Source organism: Gadus morhua, chromosome 5 (assembly GCF_902167405.1).
Source record: "Gadus morhua chromosome 5, gadMor3.0, whole genome shotgun sequence".
Classification (NCBI taxonomy): domain Eukaryota; kingdom Metazoa; phylum Chordata; class Actinopteri; order Gadiformes; family Gadidae; genus Gadus; species Gadus morhua.
In genome coordinates this window covers 23,086,415-23,108,293 of record NC_044052.1, presented here as the reverse complement: position 1 = coordinate 23,108,293, position 21,879 = coordinate 23,086,415, and the positions used below count along the sequence as shown (strand labels likewise).

At 43.7% G+C, this 21,879-nt stretch overlaps 1 protein-coding gene and 1 long non-coding RNA gene across 2 annotated transcripts in view; one reads left to right on the top strand and one right to left on the bottom strand.

The window, feature by feature from the left end:
- The window catches only part of LOC115544457 (uncharacterized), a 993,561-nt gene that overhangs the window by 477,169 nt on the left and 494,513 nt on the right, over nt 1-21,879 (top strand). The gene's annotated exons all lie outside the window — the stretch shown is intronic.
- LOC115544503 (uncharacterized) lies at nt 858-1,699 on the bottom strand. The gene is made up of 3 exons (XR_003976880.1): nt 1,614-1,699; nt 1,046-1,171; nt 858-909 (listed from the first exon to the last, which is right to left on the bottom strand). It is a non-coding gene; the product is annotated as an uncharacterized LOC115544503 (long non-coding RNA).

Sequence of the window (21,879 nt, the reverse complement as noted above, 5' to 3'; positions counted from 1 at the left end):
CCCCCCCCCCCCCCCCCCCCCCCCCCCCCCCCGAACAATTAATCAATTCTAATTTTAATAAATCAATTGTTTGAATAATTATCAAGCACAGATAAGATTTGCTGCTTATATGCTTCAGTTCAATTTAAATATTTTGTGCATGGATATCATGATGAACTATAGCATAGTGCGGGTTGTACGATAAACTAAGCACATTTTATAGACTAAATGAATCCAAAAAAATATATTACAAAAAATCGACTATGAGAGAAGCATGCGTTGCAGAGATGGGCACAAAATATAAGCTGCGTGTTGATTTATGATTCAGGTGCATTCAATTAATGCTGTTCCATGTTTATTCCAATAGAGTTACATTTTTAAAAGCATTTAACTAGTAAAGTGGTGGTGGTTTTAATTAATAATATGGGTTGGTTAGGTCAGGAGGTGCTTAATTACAATTAGTTGTCTAATTGTAATTAAGTCATCGGAGGATTAATCTCAAATTCCCAGTCGACACATTCTATAGAAATGGTTTTGATTTCCTCTGCGTGGCATTACCTATCGCTGAAGCCTCTGCAACTTCTGCGACATAGGGATCTTGGGTGAAGACTGGTTTGTTGTCATTGGCGTCGAGGACACGTACAATGATGGCCATGGCTCCCTCAGCCGGAGCCATGCCTGCTACGTTGGCATGAGCCTGGAACTGCATAGATAAATATTGATTATTTTACATGCAAGGGTCGTGCATATTGACACATTTTAATTGGGCCAGCAGGTTTTCCCTACCATGTACTGGGATTTCCTCTCCCGGTCTAGGGGCTGGGTCACATAAAGCTCGCCGGTGTTTCTGTCGATAACGAAGAGGCCGTTTGCATCTTCACCCGTTATCTTGTACTCCATTCTTGACTCTCTATCTTGATCAGAACGAATCTAAAAGGAAGATAATACATAAAAAACATTGTTACCCTGGTAAAACTGAATAGTAATTCAATACCTTTTTCACTTTGGATTTCGATATTGTCTTCACATGTAGTTCAAGTTAAAAAGTACCCTTACGTCATCTTACCTGGGCCACTAGTTTGGGGTAGGGCCCCCTATCATTCTCCAGAATGTTGAGAGGAGGGATAATCCAGGCTCTCTTCCGCCTCTTAGAAAAGTTAAGAAAGCGCAAAACTGGCAGGTTTTGAATAACCTAAAAGGAGTTCAAGGATTAATGTTGAATTTAAAATAGGAGGGATGGAATTGCAAAAAGAAAAGAAGAGAATTAAGGTTGAGAAATTGGCATCGCAAACAATGATATACATCTCAGAAAATAAACAGTTTTTTATGACTGGGACCACAAAGATAGCTCTTTCTTATTGGAAGGGTCCACATTTGCCCTCTTTTGCAGTTCCTTTCCTGGATTCTGATGTGCCTGAATTTTCATGGGGTGACGTCCAGGGTGATGATGGCCATTGCCATGGAGTTGCACCCTGATTATTGTACCACATTTTTGCCCCTAGGAATTCAGGGAAGAGATGAGGAAGTCCCTTTTTCTTCCATGCATGGTAGTTCTCGTCACCTTCACAAAATACCACATTACTTCCAAAACTAGGACAGAGGCTATATTTATGCATCTCAAAACACACACTTACCATTAATGTTCCGTCCTGTTCCACATGGAAATGGCGGTCGCTGCTGCCGAATTTGAATCTTTTACGGGCCATGCAGTCATCAAAAACCAACTGAAATGTCAGCACAATAGAAGTTAACCTTTATACACTGCGTCTGAATAAATCCTGAGTCGAAACACAAGAAATAGGAGCAATGGTGAGAAATTAGCACTGAACCAAACGCTGGTCTCTTTTTACTACTACTCTTCACCACCAACAACAGTGTGGAGCATTGACCCTTTAACATTTCACTTCAATTTATTGTATGTGACAAATAAAAACACTTGAACTTGAACAACAATGTAAGGCACATTCTTTAGATCAGATGTCAGAGGTAGGGTGAGGGTAAGCTAGTAATAGTTTGTGCTTCTCAAGTGAACAACTATCTAAATTCCAACGCAGTGAGAGACAAGGGATGATGAATTTGAAGCTTCTCTGCAGCTTCAAAGGGGAAAGTTAAGAATTTAACCCATTTATTTTCAAACAGACAAAGATAGGCTTCTTACTGTGCGTTCACACCAAAAGCGAATTGAGCTGCGAAATCACCAGAAGTCATTCCCTTTCTATGGGCAAGAGCGACATAAGCGACACAAGCGTCAAACGCTACCAGCGGCGAAAGGTGAGTGACCAGAGCGACCAAAAAAAGTTGAAGACGGCTAAACTTTATGCAAATTACTATGACGCGTTTCAGCGGCAAAACACTGACAGCCAATCGGAATGTAGACGCTCTTTGCTTGCGTGGATCCCAGGGAACACCGAACACCGGCACTTTTTTTTTTGGTTCCTACTGAATGTACAAAATGTCGACTGAAAAAATGAATCGCGGCTGTAACTGGGGCACCCGGTGTTGTACGATCCGAGCCTTTTTCATTCAGAAATCGCAACAAAAAGGCTCTGGCCTGGGCGGAGGTGTCCACACCTGGTTGGTTGGTCTGGTGTGCGAGTTAATGAAACGTTTGAGATTATTGTAAATATAGGCGCGATACATACCTGCTAACCGAGATCCTAGCATACTAATCTTCCCTTGCTCTGAATGGGACAATATCGTTTCAAATTACGAAAATACATAGCTACGTTGTGCAAAGGAATAATACGTTGTGCAAAGGTTATAATGCATGCATAATAATGAAATAATAATGCACGGAACAAACGTGTCACTTCAATGCAGTTTAATGAGGATAGACAGCTGACAAATGACCATTTAGCAGACGCTTTTATCCAAAGCGACTTACAATAAGTACATTTGTCATAAGAAGTGAAACAATATATCGCTGTCAGTGAGAGTGATAATGACAGCTGTGTTTTCTGTTGTGTGTTCAATAGTTAATGAGTGCAACATCCATAGTGATTTTGATCAAAGTGATGATAAGCAGGAGTATTTATAGAAAATATTTGCGATCTAGAACGTTCTTATTTAAGCGGGAATCATTGTCATTTGCTCTCCATACCACCAATCAAACCAACCAATCGCGTGTAGTCATGCTTTAAACAAAACACGTTTTTGAAATCGTCACATACACAAACTATTCGACAAAACGAGGGATAAATGACAAGGGATATATCTCTTGTCTTTTATCCCTCTATTCCCACTATTCCCCCCTATTCACGGAGCCTGAGGTGAATCATTTTTAATTAAATAGTCGAGATAGATAGATAGCCTAGTCAACACACAAATTGTCGGGAATTAATTTAGGTGATTCGGCTCACACAGGACAGTAGCCTACAAGACCACACAGAACAAGGGAGACAAGTCTGACTGGACACAAAATACATCACATTAAAACTAGACACGCGTTGATAGATAGATAGACAGATTGGCATGGATAAATAGGTTCTATTATTTGCCTTGCGGAGCCAGCCAGTCCTGTGCACGTATGCAAATTAGCCATGTGCGCCAATGTCAATTTGTTTGACGAATGAGTGCAGATCATGATTTGCAGATGCAGATCAGTGAAACATATTTTAACTAGCCTACTACAGCATATAACCTTTTTTTGTTCTCAGTTGTAATTTCATTTTAGGAGTTTTATATATATATATACATATATATATATTATATATATATATATATATATATATATAGGAGGGGAATCACTGTCCTACTTGCTGTCAAAGCATTTATCCAACAAGCAAAACCGTCTTTGCAATATGGCCAAAGTGTATGGGAGTTCACTCTTTGATATGGCTGTCTGTACTAAAAGCATACGGCTCCTTTAAATGCGTGTGCAAAATTGAATTGTACGTCATGAGCGACAAAAGCGAACAGAAATATTCGCAGCGATACTTTGTGAGCGACCAAAGCGTCTTTGCAGCGTGATTCGCTTTTGGTGTGAACGCAGTTAGTGGTTCCGTGTAGTGAGAAAAACTGAATTGGCCTCAGCTTTTAGGTCGTGTAACACAGCAACCGAGCTAAAATACCCATTTCCCGAGATAGTTTTCCAAGCACCAGTAGCCTAACCAAAGGTGGCCTTCAAAACCACGCTAAGTTAACGTCACATCGTTACTTTAAAGAGGTTAATTTATAATAAATGCTACATCTGGCCTGGATGAATGAATTGTTGAATGCACAAGTAGGAAAAGACCAGTGCACACTAGGTGAAAAGCAACCCAACGCAATGACTAATTAGAAATGTAAATTCAAGATGGTTGTGTGTTGGGAGATAGTTTAATAGTAATGAATGTTTCTTAGCGTTCTAGCCGAAAATTGCTAGTGTGAGCCTGCCAAACTGTGAAAAAGTTCCAATTCGAACACAGATGTGTTCTTTTTTCGTGACGTCAAAGTGCCTTTTACTCTTTCGAAGTAAGGATCAACAGGCGGCACAGCATTAGAGAGAGGGTCAAGCTTCCCGGATACTTAAAGTATAAGACAAACTTCATAGACACAACATGGCTCGGCCCCACCAAACACGTGGCCTTGAGTGTGGCTCCAGCCACTAGAGGCGCAAATCTCTGGTTTCATCACGATATGATATTAAATCGATTCATTAGACAACGATACGATATTTGCCGATATAAAAAATCTGCCGCGATACGATTTCGATTTGATTCAGGAATATGCGATTGATATGAGGCGATATCCTATGCCCATTTAACACAACCTCTTACATTCACTTCAACTCACATAAACTTAATTATAATTTCCTCATTTTATTTCTTTGCTCTTCCGGATATTTAAAACCAAAACAATCCATTTTTAATGCAAATAATAAAAGTCCACATTGCATTTCAGTGCAAAAGGTTTTTTTATGGCTTAAATTAAAGAGCTTATTAAATTAAAGAGCTTTCATTTTGAACATAGACCATACCTATCTGTGTGGATAGTTTCTTTCTAAAAACAAAACATCCCTCGGAATCATCTTGGCTTTTAAGATAAGCCATTCGTGTTGCCAGATAGAGCAACTTTTCCCACCAAATTTGGCTACTTATAATCACGTTAGACTGGAAAAACTGGAAATCTGGCAAAACAAACCGAAACTAGACATCTTCGCGCTCACACATGTGCCTCGTTTTACTGATGAACGGATACGAGCCGATAGGCGCACTTGCGCAGAAATAGTTTCATTAACACCCGCGCAAGGAGATTGTCAAAATAAAAGCGTATAATACGGTGATATGCATCGATGTTTGGGCGTTGCATCGATGCAGTTGGATCGTTCGCCAATTAATCGATGTATGGATCATTCCGATTGAGGCGTATATTTGATAATTTCTAATTCTGATTGAGCTGTTCTTCCACTTCTAATTGGATCAAAAGTGTCCATAAACGCGGTTATGTGGCGGATCTATTGCGTGTGTGCATGAATGTCCTCACGCTCTGGCGACAAAAGAAAATCAATGACAGCAACTGAAAACTATGCCGGTATGAAACTAAAACTGTGATTCTGAAAAAAGTATTAAAGCTATCGAAATTTCGCTTAGATATTATTGAAGATACAAGTGTGTAGATCTTTTCATTGATTTAAAAAATGAATTGGTTACAATGTGTTGAATTGTCAGAGGTTGACCAGACGGCTTCAATGAAACCAACTGAAAGTAGTAGAAAGGAGTGGTTGCATCCGGCGTTACATGAAACAGTGATATTGACGACCCCCTTGATAATAGTTAAGAAAAAATGAGAAAATAAACGGCAAATTTATAATGTAATAAATCAGCTTAAAAAAAGTAAATGAGCGGAGTTGCATCCGACGTATACATTATCCCTTACATATTTTGCGTTGTTTTTGAGAATTCACCAATTAATCGAAATAATGAGTGTAATTGTGTTCACAAGAAGAGTTTAAAGCATCAGGATACTTGTCTATAAAATATATTGGTATATTTTGGTATCTAATTGAAAAGAAAATTAGGAGGCATTGCTCATCCCTGATATGAGAGCATCAAGCCTGGACGTTGGGGGGTGTTGACAACAAGTAACTTCCAGGTCATTAAAAATAAATGATTCCCCAATAATCATCTTTATGTTTGTCCAAACAATTTGCACATTGTAATCGTATATTTTGTCGTATCGTACAATTAGTATACTGTACAAAAGAAATACTGTGAGAAAGGCAACTTCAATACTCATTCAGTCTCATCATAATATTTCGATTCGGGGGGGGGGGGGGGGGGGGGGGGTGGGGGGTGGGGGTATTTTAAGTGCAATACTTATTCGTAATGTCAAAATACAACACTTTAAATAAGAATAATAAGTCAAAGTTAGATCAAACTAATAGTGCAAATATTTCAGCTTTCTTTCGACCATGTCCGTTGAGGATTTGTTAATTTAATTTTTTCAGACTGGCCACCCATGTGGCTACGCCCCTGTTGTTGAGCCATAAAACTAGCAATACACCACTCCCCTGTCTGTAGCTAAGTGCACTGAACGGGCACTACATTAGTCGTATGGAATTATTTCCAGCTAAAGTATACTAGTTGAACTGGGTCTATATTATAGGTAGGCCCAGGCCCAGCTATATACATTTGCCGTATGTACTCAAGAATCATGACGGCATATAGAAAACCATTGTTACCTTTGCCAAGGACACGTCCGCTATGAAGATGTCTTCTGTCTACTTCGAAAAGGTTAGAATCCTTCTTGAAACCAGGCAGACATTTTGGCTTTTCAGGAGTTGATGCCCAAGCCTGTAGAAGAAAAGGCACATACGTTCAGGGGAATAAGTTATAGTGGAACCTATATCTGATGGTTTGAGGAGAGATCATTGTAGCCCAGGATGGTCCAGGAGGCACACGATATTTCAACATGTAGCCTATGTAATGTTTTTCAACATTTATGTTATGTGTTTCAATATGTATGTATGTATGTATGTATGTAAGTATGTATAGTATTTCAATTCAACATGTATGCAATGTAGGCTCATAGGCCTGTACCGACGTGATGAGGTTTAGTTGGTTACCAATGTTTTCACATATTCCACTGAAATGTTGATTAAGCTGTGATACAAAACTAGTTACACTAGAATACATGACTAGTTAAACTAGTATAGTAGAATACATGATTACATTAGTTTGTAACGCAGATTCACACTAAAAAAACCCGAAATAACAAAAAGGTCTGCGAGCAATATGGAAAATGTAATAGGCCGAGGCTATATTATTTTAATGTTTATGAATTTAAAACTTATCAACTGGACAGCGTCAAATGTAAAAGTACGAAGTAGGGCGTAGGACGCACAGAGGAATGGCGTCGTGGAGCTCACACAAAAGTCAGAGGAAATCTCACCTGGGCGAAGACGAGGAGTAGTCCAACTCCCAGCCACCAAACAAGGCCCATTGGTCTACAAAGATCCTGTGTTCAGAACTGAAAATATGGGCCACCGCAGGCTGGCCGTCACACGGAGTCGGAACAGTCTGCTAGTGCAAACGCAGAAATAAATAAAAATAATTTGCAAAACCCTGGTGGGTATTTCGAATCCAGGTTGTATGTGCTATCAGATCAACTAGATTGGAGTCGGCGTCTGGTGTTAATATTAAGTCCATAATAAGCACACTGCCTCAACGTCGGCTGGGTTGTGCAACTTCCCCATCGAAAGTTCCTTTCTGGAAGTGTGTGTATCAATAGTCTCAGTCTCTCTCACTACCACACGCATGCACACACACACAAAATACGTTGTGAGTCAGTTTGCTGTTACATCTTAACTTGTAACTTGCTGTTAACGTTGGCTTACGGATACATTTTTCTACATATTAGCACAATCTTTTATCCAACAAGGACGGTTTCTCTTCTGTTTATTCATTTTGATCTCATCGTCTTTCTGTGTTTCTCATTGATCACATGTCTCACCAGTCGAGTGATATCCTGCATTATCAATGCCATCAGTTCATCATCAATAAAAACAACGACCCCTTCGTCTCACAAAGTCCTGCCACTTTTTAAAAAAAGCTTAAACATCTATTGAAATTGGCAGCCTGTATAGTAAGTGTATTAATATTAAAAGTGCATATTTGGTTAGCTTATTCGGTTAACGGTGGTTAGGTTTCCAATAATGCTAGACTGGTTAAATTAAGGTGTTAGAAATGGTTGTATTAAGACTATTGTGGATAGAAGAGACACGCTGCATTACCATCAAACGTTTACAGAAAATAACTGTGATAAAAGTGTATTCATGAAATGAGCTATGACATTGGCGACCGATTTCAGATAGTAATAGGTCATAAATACTATGAAAAACATGCAATAACATGGGACAATGTCAAGAAACCATTTGTCCAGACTCCCTTCCTAAAATCGCATTCAAGCAGAACATTTATTTATAGAGCATCATTTATGAAAAATATTGTTAAAATGAACAGTCATCTCAGTCCTCTTACAAAAAGATCAGCAATAGATTTTTCTCCGATAGTTTAATCTGCCATAGCGGAATCTCGGTCCCATTTCAAAAGTTTGGTCATTATATGTTTCAAATTGTCTTTCTGCAGTGTCCGCACTGGGACAGAGAGACAAGTCGAGTCCAAACTGGTTCTGGGGCCTCGCAGGAGCAGCATATACGACCGACTCATCGACCGCATTATGACGTCACAGCGCTGGCTGGAGAGACCACGGACGTAAAAAGAGACCAAACAGGGCCGCCATTATCCAACTCCGTCATCTTGCTGTGTTGTTGGCGCTGAAATTTGACGGCATGTTCTCCTTCGCTGGGCCCGAACCAGGTGTCATACAATGTATTTTGTTTGTGTTTATTACATGATTTGTAAGATGAATCAGATTCTGAAAGCAGCTCTTGTGTCATTACAATTGCATGCGTGTCTTAAAAATAAAGACGCATGTAATTGTAATTTTTAGAGAAAGAAAAATATTTTAGAAAAAAAGCAGTATAGAAAAATAAAGTATGAGCTTTTATGTGATTGTGTTCCTAAAATTCAGACACAATTTCTGTTTGAGTGTTAAAGGGGAACTTTAACAGGTTAAGAGTCATTGTGATGGTTCTGTAACCCTTGGTGGGTCGATTGGTCTCTGTTTCGACTCCCCCGAGCGCATCTTGACGGAAAAAGGGAATATGCAAGTTTCTGCCGGCGACCCGCCGCCCACTCTCGCGGGAGTCTCGGATCTCGGATCACCGAATTGCTTCACGGAGAAAGGTATGTTTTAGAGCAAGGTACGTTTTATTACTCTGTTTTCTGGGAATAATTGACGTAAGCAGAAACCAAAAACCAGGGGGGGGGGGGGGGATGGAGGAGGTGGGAGGGGATGACAGTGGGGCGGGAGGAGGGGGGGGAGGAGGCGGAGCTAGTGTCTGGCGCCCCCCGGTGGCCCTCCCAGATTTGTGGGGGGCCAATGGGAGGGCCTGGCCTTGATTGGGAGCGCCAGGGTGTTGGCATGGCGACTCCTACCTCGGGGGGCAGACCAGGGGGGGCTCCTCCTGGGGGGATTGGTGAGGGGGGGGGGGCTGGTGTTTAACAGCTCTAGGTCGGGGAGGAGGAGTATGGGAGGGGGGGGGGAGAGGAAGACCGGGGTCTGTACCGGGGGGGGCCCACCTCGCAGCCATGCCCCCCCCCCCTCAAAGGGGAGCCTGTTGGAGGAGGGGGTTAAAGTGTGGTGGGGGGCTGTGGTAGAATAAGGTTCTGCTTCAGCCAGTCGTCCGTGTTCTGCTCCACCCTGTGGACGGTATGGGGGGGGGGGCCAAGCAGGTTTAATGGACTCTGCTCATCTGTTCCCCTGTCTGACCGTCCCTGGTGGGGGGGGGGGTGGTGGTGACGGCGGGGGGGGGTGGCTGCTTGGTGGTGAGCTGCTTGTATCGTTTTAAAGTATGTCTTGGTGATGTGGGGGAGTGGAGGGAGGGGGGGGTGGGGGGGGGGCTGGTTGTCTGTGTGGGGCTGCATGTGGGGAGTGCATGTGTGTGTGTGCATGTGTGTGTGTGTGTGTGCATGTGTTTATCTAGTTTGTGTGTCTGTGCATGTGTTTGTGTGAGTAGTTTGAGTAGGTGTGTGTGTGTGTGTGCGTGTTTAAGTCAGTGTGTCTGTGTGTAAGAGTGTGTGTGTGTGTGTGAGTGAGCGTCCGTGTGTTTGAATGTGTGTATTCCTTGTGTGTGCGCGTTGTGTACTCTGCAGGCGTGTCCTGTGTGTGCGTGTCGCGTTGTGTCTTTGTCCCCTCGCCTCTCTTACCCACGAACAGGAAGCAGAGCCCCCCCCGGACGGCGCAGCGGCTCTTGGCCTTGGGGGGCTCGCCCAGACTGATGCAGGGCAGCGACATCAGCAGCAGCACCACCGCCAGCAGCGCCAGGGTGGAGGCCGTGATCATCAGAGCCCGGGTGGTGTGGATGTAGGCTGCGGACGGACGGACAGACGCACCGTGACACTCGCACCCGTGAGATAGACATTGGCTCTCAACCTGTGGCACGCGTACCTCTGGTGGCACACGGCGCCACTTAGTGGTACGCAGAGGTGTCTCTCTGGACATAATATCAGACCACTAGTGGGAATGGAAATACATTAAACCATGATATCAGTAAGATGGGGTTTAAAATAAGTTAAAGGAATACATGTGCCTCCTGCGTGAGCATTGTGTAGCTGAATAGGGCCTCAGGTCTACGCTACTGTATTCTGCTGTAATGATATCATCGGTAAGAATGGAGGTAGGGGAGATCCACGGCAAATTTTGTGAACCACAGAGATAGAGGAACGTCTACGGTACAGGACTCTAGAGAAGAGCAGTGCTGAGTAGAATAGAATAGAATTTAATCGAATGCAATAGAGTAAAGTAGAGTAGCCCTTTGAGGCTGTGACTGTGATTAAGGGATCTACTAATTGGATTGACTCGAGAAGAATAATAGAAGTGAGTAGAATTGTATCAAATAATAGAGCGAAGGTATGCACACTACCTCTAGGCCTACTACTCACTACAAACACTAAAACTCGTTTATAACAAATCAAGTTTGTGATCGGATTCCTATAGCTACTCAGCAATCCAGGTTATTATTATTTCAATGACCTATTTTAATTTGGGATGACAGGGGCGGCCAAATCACCTGATACACAGGTGTACTAAAATATGTTTTTCTCACGCAGACATTCTAAAGGGAATTGACTTCCGTAAGCATCCCTAGACGACATCAACAACTGGAAACAAACCGAGCAGCGCCTACCTGGCAGCTTCAGGATCAGGGTGAGGGGCTGACACTCGTAGTGAGCGGAGGACACCGAGCACTCCGCCCAGGGACCCTTGAGGTTGCTCTCTTCGGACTTCTTGCAGGCGTTCGTGCCGTATTTACACATGATGACCCAGTTGTTGGTGGAGGTGGCGACCAGGATGCACAGCCACCCGGGGCAGCCCATAAGGAAGCCGCCAACTTGCGACCGGCCATGGATCACAGAAGATCGTTCACTAAATACACGAAGTGAGAACAAAAACAAACGAGACTCGCAAATCCTAACCTCGAAAAGGGGAGAAAAAATAAAATCGTTGATGTAAAAAATGTTTACAGTACAATCCAATCCAGTACTGTGTGATCGAGGTGTCCAGTTGACAGAATAATTATCTAGTTACAGATTCGTCGTGACTTTCTCAAGGATGATGTCTGCATTCCACCGGCCCAGTACTTTTGGTTGATGAAAAAAAATACTTGCGTGAAACGTCAACCAATCAGAGACTTGGGAATAACTATCCAAAAGAAGAAGGACGTCGCTCTATCAATCTCTCTGGAAAGTGGTCTGCACTTACCCTGCCTCGGGCCCTATCATTCTCAACCTTTTAGAGCAGTTTGTCGGAGACGAATGAATCTAAGGAGATCTGGCTCCATCTAGTAGTCATGACAGGTAACGTCAGTGAAATATAAAGTATGCAAACAGTAAATGTTGACACATGTAGGCTAACCCTAACTCCCCGGGGGGGAGGGAGAAACTGAGTTATATTTCATTACTTGCATGTGTTTTCTTTTACTTATCTATTATTTAATTTAATTGTATGACAATGTTTATATGTGAAGCACTTTGAGTCTGCCTTGTGTATGAAAAGTGCTATGTAAATAAAGTTGCCTTCCCTTGCCTTGCCTACTTTAATAAGCTCATATGTATTTGATTCTTTATATAGTTTTGTGTCTGTTTTTACTACTGTCCTGTACTTTCGATTATGACGACGCCTTTTACATGTGAGGGCGTTGTTTTCCTACTATCATATATTCATAATTCAACCAAAGGCGGTGTCACGTTAAAATTGTACCGGGTGCGAAAATTGTACCGGCCTACGTCATCAGTTGTTTACATCTTGACAACCTGCCTGGCAACAAACGACGCGATCGTCTGTTCCCGGGCAGGTTGCAAAAAACATTCGGCTCATGTTTCCAAAAGACGAAATAACATAATACAGATAACGGATCGCTAGATAACACTTGTTTTTACTTTATATTTGTATTGTATTTAATTGTTTATTCGAATAGCAACAGACGACGTGATCGTCTGTTGCCGGGAAACGGGCGATCGCGTCAAATGACGTAGGAAGGTTCTTGAACATTCGCGTCCTACGTCATTTGACGCGATCGCCCGTTTCCCGACGGGCGATCTGTGTCCAGACGCCGTCAGGGTCTCTATGTTTAGATTGTGCATTTTACCTATTTTTTTTATATTTAATCTTTTTTACTGATGTGACTTTTAGTATGATCACATATGATCACCAAATGCTTTTAGAAATAAGGGATCAGTGCGGCATATTTTATGTTGGCACGTCTTTTGACAGCAAGTCTGCGTTTCCAGCTGAGATTCTCAGACAAACTGACGGTCATAACAGTAATAGCGACAAGCCCTGGAAACGGTCAAAACACAGAGGGAGAAGAGGGGGGATCCGGGACAGACTGAGGAGGAAGGTAAACCATCCACCTTTGCCCAGTATTCTGCTAGCAAATGTCCAGTCTCTACAGAATAAGATGGATGATATTAGAGCAAGGATTGCCTTCCAGCGTGACATCAGAGATTGTAGCATTTTATGTTTTACCGAATCCTGGCTGTCCCCATCTATCCCGGATCACTCTGTTACACCCGCCGAGCATTTCTCCATCGCTCGCATGGATAGAACGGAAGAGTCCGGAAAGTCCAAGGGTGGAGGAGTTTGTTTCATGACTAACAACAAGTGGTGTGATCCGAGGAACATTACCGTTCTCTCCCAGGGCTGTACTCCCCATCAGGAACATCTGTCCATTATGTGCCGCCCCCACTATCTACCCCGTGAGTTTACCGCAATCATCACCACCGCTTTTTACATCCCCCCACAAGCCAACACAGATACTGCCATATCCGAGCTGCAGGAGGTGATAAACAAACAACAACATCGTCATCCGGCAGCTGCTATCATCGTTCTCGGCAGGGCTGTAGTGGTTAAATTAGAGCCGGGTAAACTATGAATTTTGTGATCAGACCGACCTCGACACAATGCAACGCAAAGTGTTGCGACTCTGTAAGGCTAGCCTGGCTTTATATTCCATTATGTTATCAATTAAAGTCATATTAAATAAATCAATGACAGTCATTGAATGTGTTTGTAGTTTATTCAAGTTATTCAAATTTCAACAGTAAAGAAAAATATGTGTAGATTAAGAACTATCTATCTATGGCATGTGTGTGTATTAGTATGCATGCTTTTCACAGTAGTGCCCAGAGGGCCTCCTTGTCCTCCACGTCAGGTCCTGCCTTGCAGGGGCGTGATCTGGGGTTCATGGCTCCCCTGTGCTTCACCAGCCAGGACTTCACATACGTGTTGGATTGAACTTTGTGAGTGGTGGGCCATTCAGTTGAATAAACATCAAGGACAACACTGTGACCATGTGCAGACTGCATCTCAGGGAGCACACAATGATGTTCATTAAGCTGAACCCCCTCTCACACTCAGCAGTGCTAACTGGAATGAGATGGTCGATATTCAGGAGTGGTGCAAGGTTTTCTGGAATGATGCTTGAGTTATCCTTAAAATCCCTATAGCCTTCAAGAATTTTTCTGTCATCAAGTCTGAACCTTTGTGCAAGTTGTTTCAACTTGGATTCCCCATACGGTTCCTCTAGGGGAACAGGCCAGTTTGCTGGGAAAATAACTTGAAAGAAAATAAATAATAAAATAAAAATATTTATAATATATAAAATAAGAATATTTATAAATATTTTTATTTTTATTGGTTTAACCGCCAACCGCCCGAATTTAATTAAAATATATTTTTTTGTCGCGTCATCCGCCCGATCCACAGTTCAGCCGCGGAGTCCACGGCTGCAACCACCAACCTCGCATCTCCGAGGTTGATATGGATAGTAAAACTCTGACTGACTTTCGCTCATTTTGACATGGGCAGTACACGGATAGCATGACTACGCATTGGCCAATCTGAATGCTCGTAGTCATTTAATAGTTTGTCAAGTAAAATTGATTTATAAATCACAAAAACAACTCATGTGAATTGATCATCTTCAGTCTTACTTTGTACTTGAGGCCTTTTTCAGGCATCTGTTGGAGTGGGAGCACTCGAAGGTCTCTTTAAAAATCGCCTGATATCCATGGCTAATTAATGACAGGTAGGCAGGCATGATAATCCACAACGCGTAGGGCCATGTGTTTACATACTTCCTGTTTACATATTTTCCTGGATCCTGATTGGTGTCGCCGCCCTAGCCGCAAGGCACTGATTGGAGGGTCACAGACCATAATAGCAGAGGCCTACAGCGCAGATGAAAATGATTCAGATAACAGCGTTTATTTGTTCAACAATATAAAACTTTGTCTTAGGTGTTTTAAAATGATACCAAATTTATTTCCGATTATTCCAAAGGCATAATACAAGGCACAGGGAACTTTGAGGTGCGTAAACGCTATTTCCTAAATTCCAGAGGTGCGTAAACGGCGTTTACGTGCGTTTACCCTCCACTACAGCCCTGGTTCTCGGTGATTTTAACAAAGCCAAACTTTCCCGGGGCCTGCCTGAATTTAAACAGCATATCCACTTCCCGACGCGAGGAGACAACACCTTGGATCACTGCTACACTCCGTTCAAGGACAGCTACAAGGCTATCCCCCTGCCTGCATTCGGAAAGTCCGATCACGTTGCCATCTTCCTTCTCCCTAAATACAAGCAAAAGATCCTTAAAGAGCCCATGCCATTAAAATCACATTTTTCCTATTGTTTGTTAAATAACATAGGTCTGAATAAGTTTGTGAGCTGTGGTATGTTTGAAATCTATGCAGTTTGTCTGCTGAATGCAATAGGCAATGGAAGGAAAAAGGCAGAAGAAATGAGCCGATCTGGATAAGGTGACACTGTGACGTAGCGTTGTCAAATTATTATTCATGGCCCTGCCCACTTGGTTGGTTCGTAACCACCCACAAGAATTCTGAAAGAGTCGTGATTGAGCTAGTGCTAAATGCTAATACGTGTACGGTAGTTGCTTAGTTCGTAGTAACAGGCTAGTTACAGAATTTTGAATGCAATGGCAGAACGACATCGAACTACATGAACTGCGACATGCTGCCTGCCGCCGGTTGCCGCGAGGCACCACCGCCGCGAAGCACCACCGCCCGGCAGCGGGCAGCCGGGCGGGCACACAGGCACACGGGCACACAGCTTTTGGCCGTGATAATATGTATTATTTGATATAGATATCTATGTATTATATGATATTATTTAGATATAGAGCTCCAGGACTGTAACGCAAGTGTTGTACCGTTCTGCTGTTGGTGTGATGGCGCATAACGCGTCGGACTCTCGTCTATGGTATTTCTACAACTAGACCCGTAGTGGGGGTTATCTCAGCCATGGTTGAGAATGAATTGGGGGAAAGGAACTTTGGCTTTGACTCCCTGAAGTCATGAACCACGACATGGAGGAGAAAGGGATTGTTGCCCGCGTTCGTCTCCCGCCGGAGCCTCGCTGCCGATGGACCATCGCCTCGGCTTCAGGATGCGGTGATTAGCGCTGACCACTGCCGAGGCGGCGGGAAGCAGGGCTCAAGCGGGATACATTCGCGGCCAACAATCCTTTTCTCCTCCATGTCGTGGTTCATGTAGCCTACTTCAGGGAGTCAAAGCCAAAGTTCCTTTCCCCCAATTCATTCTCAACCATGGCTGAGATAACCCCCACTACGAGTCTAGTTGTAGAAATACCAGAGACGAGAGTCCGACGTGTTATGCGCCATCACACCAACAGCAGAACGGTTATCCAAATAACAAGGAAGTGTACAACACTTGCGTTACAGTCCTGGAGCTCTGCTCTATATCTAAATAATATCATTTAATACATAGATATCTATATCAAATAATACATATTATCACGGCCAAAAGCTGTGTGCGCGTCCAGACGATATAATGAATCGCAAAGGACTTCGTCGGGTTCTCCGACGTCTGTGGTTCTTCCACTTCCACATCAATCTGAAGTAGACGCGGTCGTTTGAGATTCATAATAACCTATCGTCTGGAGGCTCACACAGCTTTTGGCCGTGATAATATATATTATATATTATATGATATAGATATCTATGTATAATATGGGTTTCTAAGAGCCATTACGATACATCCACCGTAAACAGAGCGCATGGTACCGTGGCTACAAGCTGCTCAGGGCCAGGTGATAATATATATTATATATTATATGATATTGATATCTATGGATAATATGGGTTTTTACGAGCCATTGCGATACATCCACCGTAAACAGAGCGCATGGTACTGTCAGTGGCTACAAGCTGCTCAGGGCCACACCCCCACCCCCCTCCTTGACCTGCCTTGACACGCCCACCGTATACAGAGCGCATGGTAGTGGCTACAAGCTGCTCAGGGCCACACCCCCACCCCCCTCCTTGACCTGCCTTGACACGCCCACCGAAACAGCGCGTTTGAGGGAAGCTCAATGTGCGACTGTTTCGGAGTGACTGTAACTCTGCACCACGGCTGAATTTCGGGGACGTCTTTGAATACTGTGTTTGTGGCCCACTAATACCTATATTAAAGCATCATAAAATAGAATGGCATGGGATCTTTAACGTAGCTGTGGTGACTAAAGAAGTAAAACGCTGGAATGACCAATCAGAAGGCTTGCTGCAAGACACGCTTGACAACGCTGACTGGGAAATGTTCCGGGAGTCCTCCGACAACGTCAGTGAGTTTGCGGAAGTAGTCGGGAACTACATACACCTTCTGGTAAATGACATTATACCATCAGTCAAAATAAAAGTTTTCCCAAATCAGAAGCCATGGGTAGATGGAACTGTCAGGGCAGCACTTTCAGCGCGTACTGCTGCCTATAATGTTGGGATTGCTACAGGGGACATGTTGGACTACAAAGTGGCTGCTTATGGCCTAAGGAAAGTCGTAAAAGCTGCAAAGTGCCGATATAAGGACAAAGTGGAAGCCGACTTCACCGCTGGTGGCCCCGCTAGTGTGTGGAAGGGCCTGCGAATAATGACAGACTTTAAGAACAAGGCCGGCTCGGTGTGTAGCTCTGACCCCTCCCTTGCTGATGAACTCAACACTTTCTTTGCACGGTATGAGATGGAGAGTGAAGATCATAACTCAATGGTAGTCATGGCCGACATGTTTGGGAATAACACCAAACCCCCCTTCATAGTAAGTGAGAGTGATGTGAGGAGGGTGTTCAAAGGGGTAAATGGGAAAAAGGCTGCCGGGCCTGACCAGATCCCTGAAAGGGTCCGTAAATCCTGTGCTGACCAACTAGCTCCAGTGTACACCATGATCTTTAATACATCCCTGGCCCAAGCTGTCGTCCCATCTTGCTTTAAAAAGTCTATCATTGTACGGTGCCCAAAAATAGTAAACCATCATGTTTGAACGATTACCGTCCAGTGGCCCTGACCTCTGCAGTGATGAAATGTTTCGAAAGGCTGGTGAAAAATTACATCTGCACCTCCCTGCCAAACTCGTTCGACCCCCTCCAGTTTGCTTACAAAGCAAACCGAAGCAGAGACGATGCCATCTCCAACCTGCTAAACACCACTCTTACTCATCTGGATGGTGGGGGGGGGAACTATGTGAGGATGCTGTTCATTGATTACAGTTCAGCTTTCAATACCATAGTCCCCCTCCGCCTGATCGACAAGATGAGGTCGCTGGGGATCAACACCCAAATGTGCAACTGGGTGCTCAGCTTCCTTACTGACCGCCCCCAGGTGGTGAAAGTGGAGGGTGGTGTAACCTCTGGGCCGCTGACCCTCAACATCGGTTCCCCCCAGGGCTGTGTTCTGAGCCCGCTGCTGTACAACATCTACACTTATGACTGCACGGCCTCCGGAAGTTCAACCTCCATCATTAAGTTTGCAGACGACACTGTGGTGCTGGGTCTTATCTCTGATAACAACGAGCAGCCCTACCAGAACCAAGTGGCAGACCTGGCACTGTGGCGTCAGTCCAACAATTTGTCCCTAAATATAAAAAAGACAAAGGAAATGGTGGTGGACTTCCGGCGGAAGCAGGACAGCGGGTTCACCCCCCTCATCATCAACGGGGAGCCTGTGGAGAGGGTTCCTAGTTTTAAGTGCCTGGGTGTGCACATCCATGAAGACCTAACCTGGACCCTCCACACACAACATGTGACAAAGTCATCTAGGCAGCGACTGTACTTCCTCCGGAGGCTGAGGAAATTCAAGGTCTCCCCTTCCATCCTGAAGACCTTCTACTCCTCAGCCGTGGAGAGCGTCCTCACAGGATGCTTCTCCGTCTGGTACGGAAGCTGTACCGCTCAAGACCAGGCCAACCTACAGAGGGTGGTGCGCTCAGCTGAGCGGACTATCAGAGCGTCCCTACCCAACGTGAAGGACATCTACCACAAGAGGGTGGAGTCGAGGGCAAAAAACATCAGGAGGGATGACACACACCCCAATGCCAGCCTCTTCACCCTGCTGCCGTCGGGTAGACGCCTACGAAGCCTTAACTCAAGGACTGAGAGACCTAAGAGAAGTTTTTATCCACAGGCAGTGAGACACTTGAATTCAAATTTTTAATTCAACACCTTATTTTTAAATTTGATTTTATTTACATTTTTTATTTTATCTAAATAAATTAACTAATTTATTTTATTTTATATTTGTATTTATTTTTGCACAGTGTGGAGCATGGACCCCCTTTAACATTTCACTTCAATTTATTGTATGTGACAAATAAAAACACCTGAACTTGAACTTGATGTTATTTCGTCTTTTGGAAACATGAGCCGAATGTTTTTTGCAACCTGCCCGGCAACAGACGATCGCGTCGTCTGTTGCTAGACAGGTTGTCAAGATGTAAACAACTGATGACGTAGGCCGGTACAATTTTCGCCCCCGGTACAATTTTAACGTGACAGCTGCATCCGAATACTTAGAACACATCAGTCAGCCTATGTCCACCGACATACTCTATATTTACATGTATATTATAAACAGTATACTATGTATATATTTTATATTCTTATTTTGTGTGTGTGTGTGTGTCAGAGATGGGAGTAAGTCCCATACATGCAAGTCTCAAGTCAGTCGCAAGTCTTAGCCCTCAAGTCTCAAGTAAGTCCAAGTCGTCAGTAAGGAGGATCAAGCAAGTCAAGTCCAAGCACAGCTTTAGTCAAGCAAGTCAAGTCAAGTCTCATCATCAAGTCAAGTCAAGTCAAGTCATTATCAATTTTTTTTTTTTCAAATGTCTGTATTTCATCAAACCTGTTTTTCAGTCATTTTTTTTAAATGTAAGAAGATAAGTTACGTAATGAATCAGCTCAACATGAATGAATCTCCAACAGCTTTTTATGTGTGTGTGTGTGTGTGTGTGTGTGTGTGTGTGTGTGTGTGTGTGTGTGTGTGTGTGTGTGTGTGTGTGTGTGTGTGTGTGTGTGTGTGTGTGTGTGTGTGTGTGTGTGTGTGTGTGTGAGTGAGTGAGTGAGAGAGAGAGGGGTGAACATCAGAACATGTTCATCAGAACAACTGAGAGTTGTGAGCCATTACAAATGGCCATTACACCTGCAAAAAATTAAATTTGTCAAAACTTTTGCACTGAGTTGTGACCGATGGGGTCTTGGTGTGATGGCGCATAACACCAACAGCAGAACGGTTATCCAAATAACAAGGAAGTGTACAACACTTGCGTTACAGTCCTGGAGCTCTATATCTAAATAATATCATATAATACATAGATATCTATATCATATAACATATTGTGTGCGCCTCCAGACGATATTATGAATCACAAACGACTTTGTCGGGTTCTGCGACGTCTCTGGTTCTTCCACTTTCACATCAACCTGAAGTCGACTGAACCGTGCGCTGCATGCTGCCGGCTGCCCGCTGCCGGGCGATGGTGCCTCGCGGCAACCGGCGGCATGTCGCAGTTCATGTACTTCAGCGAGTCAAACCAAAGTTCCTTTCCCCCAATTCCTTCTCAACCATGGCTCAGATAACCCCCACGACAGTCTCGTTGTGGAAATACAAGACACGTCAAAGAACCGACAAGAAACACTTGCGTTACAGTGTGTGTATTCACACACACACATGTGGCGCTCGCACGGTCGAGTCTCATTGGCGGGCCAACGTCTCTGGGCGGGCCAGGCAGAGTAAGGGAATGTCACGTTGCGTGGAAGAGGGCGGGTTGCCAGGTTGCAGGTCAGGGCCCCGTTTCCCGAAAGCGTCGTTAGCCTAAGTGGATCGTGAAGTGCGTCGAAAGGGCATCGTAGAGTTTTCACCGCGTTTCCCGAAAGCATCGTTGGTCACGAACGTCTTGAAAACGCTCGTAGCTAACGAGTACTCCAGGGGTGCTCGTAGGTACTCGTAGGACGCTAAGAGCATCGTCAGCTATAGCCTCAGTGGCGTCACCATCGGACATTCCGTATATTGGATGCGTTTTATTAAAACGCATTGCGCCTTTATGTTCTTAGTTTGGTAATTAATAAAGATTATTAATTAATTTATTAATAAAGATGTTAAAATAGCCAAAATAAAACGGGACAGTCCAGAAAATGTTTGCGCAGGCAGGGCACTCAAAATGTGTGAGAGAAAGTGGGGGGATTTGTGCAGACTTACATAGGCTACTCATAAAACGTAGCATAAAATAATGTAAAAAAAAAAAAAAATTAAACAAATTAAAAAAAATAACGAAATTAAAGAAATTAAAAGAAATAAAAAGAAATATAAAAAACAAGCAAAGAAGCAGGCAAAAGGCTGGGATATTGTGGGGATTGGTCAAGTTGACGGGAATGTTTAGTGACATGAGGGAGGGTGGAGGGGGTTAAAAAAAAGTCTCAATCACTATTCGACGCGCATGAAAACCAGCCGCGTAGTTATGAGGGAGGCCGTCCTCACACCGATCTTCCTCATCGTCATCGTCCTCAACGTCCTCCGGTTCAAGCAATGCCACCCCAGCCTTAGCTGCAATGTTGTGCAACATAGCCGTCACACATATCACGGCGCATGACTTGGCCGGCGAAAACTGACTTGTGAAGGCATCTAAAGCGCAACTTCCACCTCCCGATCGTGCGCTCAACGATGCACCGGGCCAGACGGTGGGCTTCGTTGTATTCCTCATCATGGACGTCTCCCGGGTTATTCACAGGTGTGAAGAGGAATTATTTCAGGGGGGGAAATGCCGTGAAACGCACAGTGCATTCAGGATTAGGACTGATATATGTCGGTTTAAGCCTAATCAATTGTGTTTTAATGTCTTTAGCATTCATATAATTGCAGTCTATTTTTTTTGTAGGCTACTCTGCTGTTGTCCTTGATGGGGATATATTTTAACCCTTTTTAACACAATTTTCCTGCGACATTCCTGCGTCTCCCCCTCCTACGGAGCCCATTTCAGCACCGTGTCAGTAGACAGT